Here is a 7991-nt window from a genome sequence, read left to right as displayed (position 1 = left end):
CCTTGAACTCACAGAGATCTTCCTGCCTCTGCCTCCCAAGTGCTAGGACTATAGGCATACACCACCACACCCGGCCCATTAATTCATTTTTAAAAAATTCTTTTTATTTTATGTATATGAGTGTATTGTCTTCATGAATGTAAATGCACCCATGTCGTGCAGTACCCTCGAGGTCAGAAGAAGGCGTTGAATCCCTTGGAGCTGGAATTATAGATGGTTGTGGGTGCTGGGAATTGAACCCATGTCCTGTGCAAGAACAGTTAATGCTCTTAACCACTGAGCCATCTCTCCAGCTCCATCACTGAATTCTTTTTGAAGTTTCTTTCATGATGCTGAGGCTGAAACCCAAGACCTCATGCTTGCAATACAAAGTTCTACCAATTGAGTTTATCCCCAGCCCCTGAATTCTAATTGGCAACTTAGACATGACTAGTTGTTAACTTAGAGTATAAATACTCTTGTATTGAGATATGAGTATGTGTACCTTGACTGGCATGGTGGCACATACCTTTAATCCCAGCACTTAGGAGGCAGAGGCAGGTGGATCTCTTGAGTTTGAGGCCAACCTGGTCTACATAGTGAGTTCCAAGCCAGCTAGGGAGACCCTGCCTCAAGTCAAAACAAAATAAAACAGTATGTGTACCATATTCTCTAGCCATACTTGGATGTTTATGTGATATATTCTTCATAAAGAGCATCGTAATAGAGGGGTCAGAACAGTATGTTTATAATTTTCAAAGTTCAAATAATTTTATCAGTTGTATTATTATATTGCCTTTTTTAAAAAAGAAATTGCCAGCCAGGCGTGGTGGCACACGCCTTTAATCCCAGCAGATTAAAGAGGCAGAGGCAGGCGGATCTCTGTGAGTTCAAGGCCAGCCTGGTCTACATAGTGAGTTCCAGGACAGCAGGGTCTACAAGGAGACCCTGTCTCAAAAAGACCAAAAAAAATTTTTGCCTTATTCTTAGCTACCTACAGATTTTCCCTGTGTGGGATTTTCCCTTCCTTAATTCACAGCTTATTGTTTTATGAACAGTGAGTGCTACTAAGTAAGTCAAGCATTATACTCAGATTGTAGTTTGTAGTATCCAGCGCAATATTTGGTTACTTCTTACCAATTAGAACAAAAATAACTGTAGAATAGCGTTTTATTCTAAACAAGAACTGTATCAAGTGATTAAGAAGTAGTACTGGTTTAAAAGGAAGCTGATGCAACAAATCTTTAGCTTAGAATTTCAGCCTTCAATATCTTTAAAAAAAAAATTTTTTTTTTGTCTTTTTGTGTCTTTTTGAAGCAGGGTCTCCCTGTAGCCCCAGCTGTCCTGGAACTCACTATGTAGACCAGGCTGGCCTTGAACTCACAGAGATCCGCCTGCCTCTGCCTGTCAAGTGCTGAGACTACAGGCGTGTGCTGCCACGCTTGGCTTTAAAATTTATTTTACTTTTAGCTGATAATAGGTTTCTAGTTCAGATTTATGCTATCTTTAGCTATTTAGAAATAAATATTGGCTTACTCCTATTTAAAACTGTTTCTTCAGCAGCTCTAGATTCCAATTATTTTATTTTTTTCGCTACTATTGTAATAGCAAAGTTTAGTGCTTTCTCTCTTGGACTTGATCCACTTTTGTACTGTGACTTAAATGTGTGCTTTCAAGGCATTGTACATTTCTGGTTAATACTTGAAATGTAATAATACTTGAACCCCCTTTGTCTCTAATCCCTTTCAGAGGAAAAAAAAAAAAAGGAAGTGAAGTAGAATGTAACCTCCATTATGATGCATTTGCATGTCTTAATATTGAGACCTCCCACCCCAAAGTAGCCTGTCTTTTACCTTTTACCTGGATGTTTTTGTCTGTGTTGTTTTGTTTTAATATTTTTTATTTATTCTTTGACAGTTTCATACATGTATACTGTATACTTTGATCATATCTGACTTGAATCCTCCCTCCCACTCCCCTGGATACATGGGTGTTCTTATTTCAGCTTTAATTTAGTGTACTGCAAGTCAAATTAGATCTTTGTCTTGCTGAGGGATTTCTTCTGTACACTTGGTAATGTTCTGTTAGACCCAAGCGTGAAGTAGTCATTCAAAGCATGTGTATTAGTTACTTTTCTCTTGCTGTGATAAAACACCATGACAAAAGCAGCTTATAGAAGAGTTTATTTGTCTTGTGATTCCAGAGGGATCAGAGTCCATCATGGTGGAGAGGTGTGGCAGGAGGCAGCCAGAGCAGAAAGCTGAGGGCTCACATCTTCAAACAGGCACAGAAAGGGGAGGGGGGGAGGAGAGAGAGAGAGAGAGAGAGAGAGAGAGAGAGAGAGAGAAGAGGGGAGAGGGGAGAGGAGAGTCAGGAACTGAATACCAAGTGTCTAAATACTTGGAGCCTCTGGGAACACTCATTCAAACCACCACAGCATGCCGTATACTGCATTTCCTATACTTATTAAATCATCTAGTTCACTGCTTTCCAGAAAGTCCTCTGTTTTAGTGGTTCCAATGGCTGATCTCAGTCATTCATTCTCACATCAGATGCTGAGGTGGATTGATGAATTCCTTCAACAAACATTTAATTGGGTGCCTGCCAAGTGCCAGGCACTGTACTATGAGGATTATATGATAGTGAATGATGTAGCCACTGTCTAGATGATTCAGAAGCCTAGTAGAGTCAGGTAACTACAGTATGTCCTCCTCTAGTTGACTGGAAGTACCATGGTGATGATAAACACATGTGGTCCTGATGTCGGCCACTCATTTGCCCCTTTTGACTTTAGTATTGTAAGCATGCCACTCTGTCCGTATTGAACCTGCTTTCCTTAGGCACTGCTTCCTTCCTTCCATCACTTCTGTGATCAAAGCCATAGTTACTCCCTAATCCATCTCCTTTACTTTCTCTATCACTTTTGTTTGTTTGATGCAACCCTACAGCGAACCTCCCTTTTTCTGTCCCTGTTCCTTGTATTTGCCCCAGAAACATTCCGTCCTCCCTTCCAGGTGCTCTTTGGTAGGGTTCCCCTTTTGTTCTTCCCACTCAAACCCTGACCATTTTCTAAGCTTGTCTTAGTTCCATTGTCTCAAAAATCTTTTAACCTTATTTATCATCTGTGCGGTTTTTTAAGCATTTGTTATAAATAGTTTATAATTTGACTGATCTTACATTGTCAGTGCTGTTTTTGTCTGAGGAGATTGTAATTTTTCAAAACGCATCCCATTGTGTGATGCTTTTGTATCCTTCATAACACCTAGTACAGTGCTGAGCTCAGAATACTAGTTATAGAATTTCAGTAGCATGTAAATAAGGCATCCCCTTCTCCCAGCCTTAGAAGATGATAGCAGGAGATTACTTTCCTTTTATCTCCTGGGTAAAGGATATCTGACCAAAAGTTAGAAATGCATTTATTTTTTATGCAGATGTGGAAAAGGGAAAAAAATGATAAACATACCAAATTCATTTTTCTTTAGGCTCTAAAGGCCTAATGTGTAGAAGGTAATAGAAAAAAAATCACCTGCTATAGAAGACATGATTGGTTCTTTTGCTTTGGTTTGGTTTTTTTGAAATAGGGTTGTCTTTGCAGTTCAGGCTAACCTGGAACTCACTTTGTAGCCTAAGCTGGCCTTGAAGTCATGATCCTTCTGTCTCAGCCTCTTTAGTGCTAAGATTACAGGCATAAACCCCATTCCTGGTAACATGAATGGTTCTGCCATTTAATATGGGGTTCTGAAAAAAGCCCACCCAAACCTAAGCAGTAGCTTCCCCATATGTTAAAATGGGGTTCAATTTACCTAAGGCTGTGATGAAGAGTAGTGATATGGAATACTCTGTGAACTTTAAGGATATATAGTTTTGCATAGTTTTGTTGTACCCCTGTCTTCATTGATAGTTGAGTTTCCTTCTCACAGAAGTGTATTCTCTTTGGTACATTTTCTAGAATTATTATAAATAATGATCCATCTAGCAACCTGTCTCATAGTTCCAGGTCAGATTTGCTTTGTTGTCTATAGAGAGGAAACAGACTTCTGTCCTAGGGAAGTGATGGATGTGTTATGATTGAAGACAGCCAGCAGGGACCTGCCGAGGCCTGGAGGTGCCAAGACATCCTTTATGAAGGGATCTTAGACCAGAAGAATGAGGAAAGTTATGAGGAAAGGGATAAGGAGATGATGACAGGCAGACAGACTACATTGTCTGTAAATGTGACTATCATCTCTTGTTTTTAACACTTTTGTTGAAACACTAGCCTCGTTTTAGAGTAACAAGTGGATAGAATTTAATTTGCTGGGCATTAACATCTTTTTTCCTGTCTAGCATAGGTGTATTTACTTACTGGAACCAAAGCAAGAATTCTTTTTTCCTTAGACATCGGTGCAAACTATTAAGAGAAATATGAAATTGGTTTTCGAGGTCTTTTTCTTGTCTGTAAAACACTTTATCCTCGTTTTGGGTGTTCACAGTGGGTCTACAAAATATTGTAGGGACAGATAACTCATTTTTTCCCTAGGTTAGGGAGGATGAAGGGGAAACTCAGAAAATAAAAAAGTCGAGACTTCTGTAACAGAGTATCAAAGTGAGTAGCACTTGACACAAAACAGACTCTGAGAAGATAGCTGCACGGACATCGAATGTGCCATACTTAGCATAGGCAGAAAGAGCACATGAAGAGAAGGGCAGCTGATGAAAGTTAATACCAACTGGTTAGTAAGTTCATGATTATAACTAGTTCGTAACTAGTCTGTTAAGAGAAAAACAGGAGGATGCAGTAAGAATCAGGAGCCTCAATACATTCTCTTGCTCTTTACCGAGGCTTTGGAGTTTACTATTGTATAATCATTTATCAGAATGTGGTATAAACGTTAGTAAACCTCATTCAGCTTAATAGTCTCATGACCAGTATTTCCTTACCCCTTTTTTTTTTTTTTTGGGGTCTTTTTGAAACGGCATTTCCCTGTAGCCCCAGCTGACCTGGAACTTGCTGTGTAAACCAGGCTGGCCTCGAACTCACAGAGATCTCTGCCTCCTGAGTGCTGGCCTAGAAGGCGTGTGCTACCACACCCAGGCTCAGATGGGTGTTTTTTAAACCTCCCTAAATACCATGGATGAGCCCAAGTTTTTTCCCTCAGTTACAGTTGTGAGGTGATGGCTAACAGGAACTTTATGATTTCAGGGCAAAGACGGCACTGCAGCAGTACCTGGCATGATGGGAGTGCCCCGAGAACCTGAGAGCATCCCGCATCCTTGTTAAAGGAAGTACAGGACTAGCCGCGTTTGATTCCTTCTGTTTGCACAAGTCACCTTGGACTGCAGGGAGCTGTTTTGCAAAAGCAGTTTAATAGGCATAGATCTCAAGTTCATCTTGAGAACTTTTTTTTGAGGTGGTGATTTCCTCGGAGGACTATTGTGTTTTGTTCTGTTTTGGTTTTTTTTGTTAGCTACTGGACTGTATTAGAACAATCAGTCATTTTCCTTTGGACCTACAGTTTTTTGCCTATGCTGCAGCCACTTTGTGAGCAAGAATGATGGGTGTGTATGTGCGTGCGTGCGTGAGTGTGTGTGTGTATGTGTGTGTACATGCATGCACATGCGTATGAGTCAGAATGAATGGGTGTGTGGGTGAGGGATACCTCAGATTTGTTTTTCTTATTTTGTGTGAAAATCTCTTTTCTACAGATTTTCCAGGGTTTAAGCATTGCTTGCTGTATAAAACAAAACAAAACTTTACTGAATTATATACAGTTTGAATGAAATGTTATTTTAAAAGCAAAACATTTTTTGGGGTCTTTTTGAAACGGCGTCTCCCTATAGCTTCAGCTGGCCTGGAACTTACTATGTAGACCAGGCTGGCCTTGAACTCACAGAGATTTGCCTGCCTCTGCCTTCTGAGTGCTGGAATCAAAGGCGTGTGCCACCATGCCCTGCCTCCTTATCTCTTTTAAATCATACAGAAGATCTGAATGATAGTTTATAGAGAGGGCTAGATCAGTCTTTGTAAGACCTACCCTCAGGGATTGAGTTAATAGGAAAAGCATGTAGTTTCCGTGTTTGCCTCAAGATAGAAAAATACCAGTCAAAGATTTGTGGTGAGAATCACTTCTTAGCACATCTTTTAATATACCAGTATTTTCTTCCTAAAATAATTGAAGAAGGGGAGCTGGCTCAATGGTTAAGAACACTGACAGTTATTGCAGAAGACCCAGGTTCGAATCCTGCACCCACATGACAGCTAACAACTGTCCGTAACTCTAGTCCCAGGGGATCCGACAGCCTCTTCTGTCTTCCGTGGGCATTGCACGACACGGGTGCACTTACATACATGCAGGCAATACATGCATACACATACAATAAAAATAATAAATAAAATATTTTTTTAAAATTGAAGAAGATAATTAGAAGAAAAGGATTAATTAGCACCTTTTTCTCCATAATTAGGCGCAGAGGATTGAGCCCAGAGCCTTGTACATTTTAGGCAAGCTCTCTACCACAGAGCCATATCCTAGCCAGGAAACGTGGTTGTGTTGCTTTCTTTCTCCCCTGCCCTTTCTGTTTTCCTACCAGATCATATTTTGCTGCCCTTGTTTTAGGATTGTGACTTTGAAGGTTGCAAAAAAAAACTTCTATCTATTACAGTACTCTGCTATATAAAGCAGGAGAGTCAAAAAGTCTTGAATGAGTATTTTGTGGAACTTATTTTGGGATACAAAAGAAATATGCAAGCTGAAAACAGTGGTCTTACACTCCCAGACCCAACTTCCCCTAATTATTTAGTAATGCCTTTTATACTGTTCTGAATGTTTTTTTAAGTGATGCTGTGTTCGGTGCTTGCTATTTCTTTAAAGATTTATTTTTATGTGTATGTGTCTGTTAGTATGTTTGCCACATATGTTTGGGTGCCTGGAATGGGACTCAGGTCATCTGGAAGAGTAGCAAACACTCTTAACCACTGAACCATTTCTCCAGCTCTATCCTAAAAAAAATTTTTCCCCAGAGATGGGATCTCACTATGTAGCCTTGGCTATCCAGGAGCTTGCTACGTAGACCAGACTGGACTGGAACTCACAGATATCTGTCTGCCTCTGCCTCCCTAGTGCTGGGATAAAGGTGTGTGCCACCTTGCCTGGCATCCCTGAAATGTTTTAAAGTAAAGGTAAAAAATGACCTCGTTATACACAAAAGAATATAATGCCTTCCCTGGTTATAGAGATAAGACAATATTTTATAATGTTGCAATGTGTACTGCCTACACCTAACTACAATAGAAAACCCGAGTCTTCCAATGCAGACAGATAAGGGTATGTGGTATTGATGACTAAAATACAGTGAATTGACTCTGATTTTCCAAAATGTTTTAACTTTAAAGAAATTTTATTATTTTTATTTTATGTGCATGAATGTATTGCCTACATGTAGATAGGTGTACTGTGTCATGTAACACCCTCGGAGGTCAGAAAAGGGCATCAGATTCCTCTGGAACTGGAGTTATGCATGGTTGTTAGCCACCATGTGGGTGCTGGGAATTGAACCTGGGTCCTCTGCAAGAGCAGTCAGTGCTCTTAACCACTGAGCCATCTCTCCAGCCCCCAAAATGGTAAACTTTTGATGAAAAATCTATCTCCCTTTTATTTATGTCACATGTATGTTACTGAAAAAAAAAATAGCCATTTTCTTTAAAACTGCAAAAAGTGCTTTCCATTCATTTGTAAAACTATGGCCAGAAGTCTCACAGTATCTGAGGTGTGCCCATCAATGCAGGAGAGCTTTCGTCTTCTCTTTAAGAACCACTACTCTGTAGAAACACAGTGCTTTTGTGTTCTGTATTAAGACAGTTCTTGTCAATTAGTAAAAGTATTTTTTTTTTAATTTATATTTTCTTCACATATCTGTTGGTTCCAGGCATGAATTTGTGAACTAGTCATTGATAAAGGTATTCTTTGGAATAGAATTTTACTCTTGTGTGTGTGTGTGTGTGTGTGTGTGTGTGTGTGTGTGTGTGTCTTTTT

The 7991-nt window shown here is 39.8% G+C and overlaps 1 protein-coding gene across 3 annotated transcripts in view; it reads left to right on the top strand.

Annotated features, from left to right (window-relative positions):
• Armc8 (armadillo repeat containing 8) overlaps positions 1-7991 on the top strand; it is a 110318-nt gene that overhangs the window by 28114 nt on the left and 74213 nt on the right. Inside the window, exon 2 of one of the 3 annotated variants that reach the window (XM_008837438.3) lies at positions 7885-7915. The exons of the other annotated variants lie outside the window; for them this stretch is intronic. The gene's annotated coding sequence lies outside the window, so the exon portion shown is untranslated. The remainder of the gene's footprint in view (positions 1-7884; positions 7916-7991) is intronic. 3 annotated transcript variants of the gene reach the window in all.

This window comes from Nannospalax galili, unplaced genomic scaffold (genome assembly GCF_000622305.1).
Source record: "Nannospalax galili isolate Female #2095 unplaced genomic scaffold, S.galili_v1.0 scaffold1458, whole genome shotgun sequence".
NCBI classification, from domain to species: Eukaryota; Metazoa; Chordata; class Mammalia; order Rodentia; family Spalacidae; genus Nannospalax; species Nannospalax galili.
The sequence above is the reverse complement of the archived record's forward strand: the minus strand, read 5'-3'. Positions and strand labels throughout refer to the sequence as shown.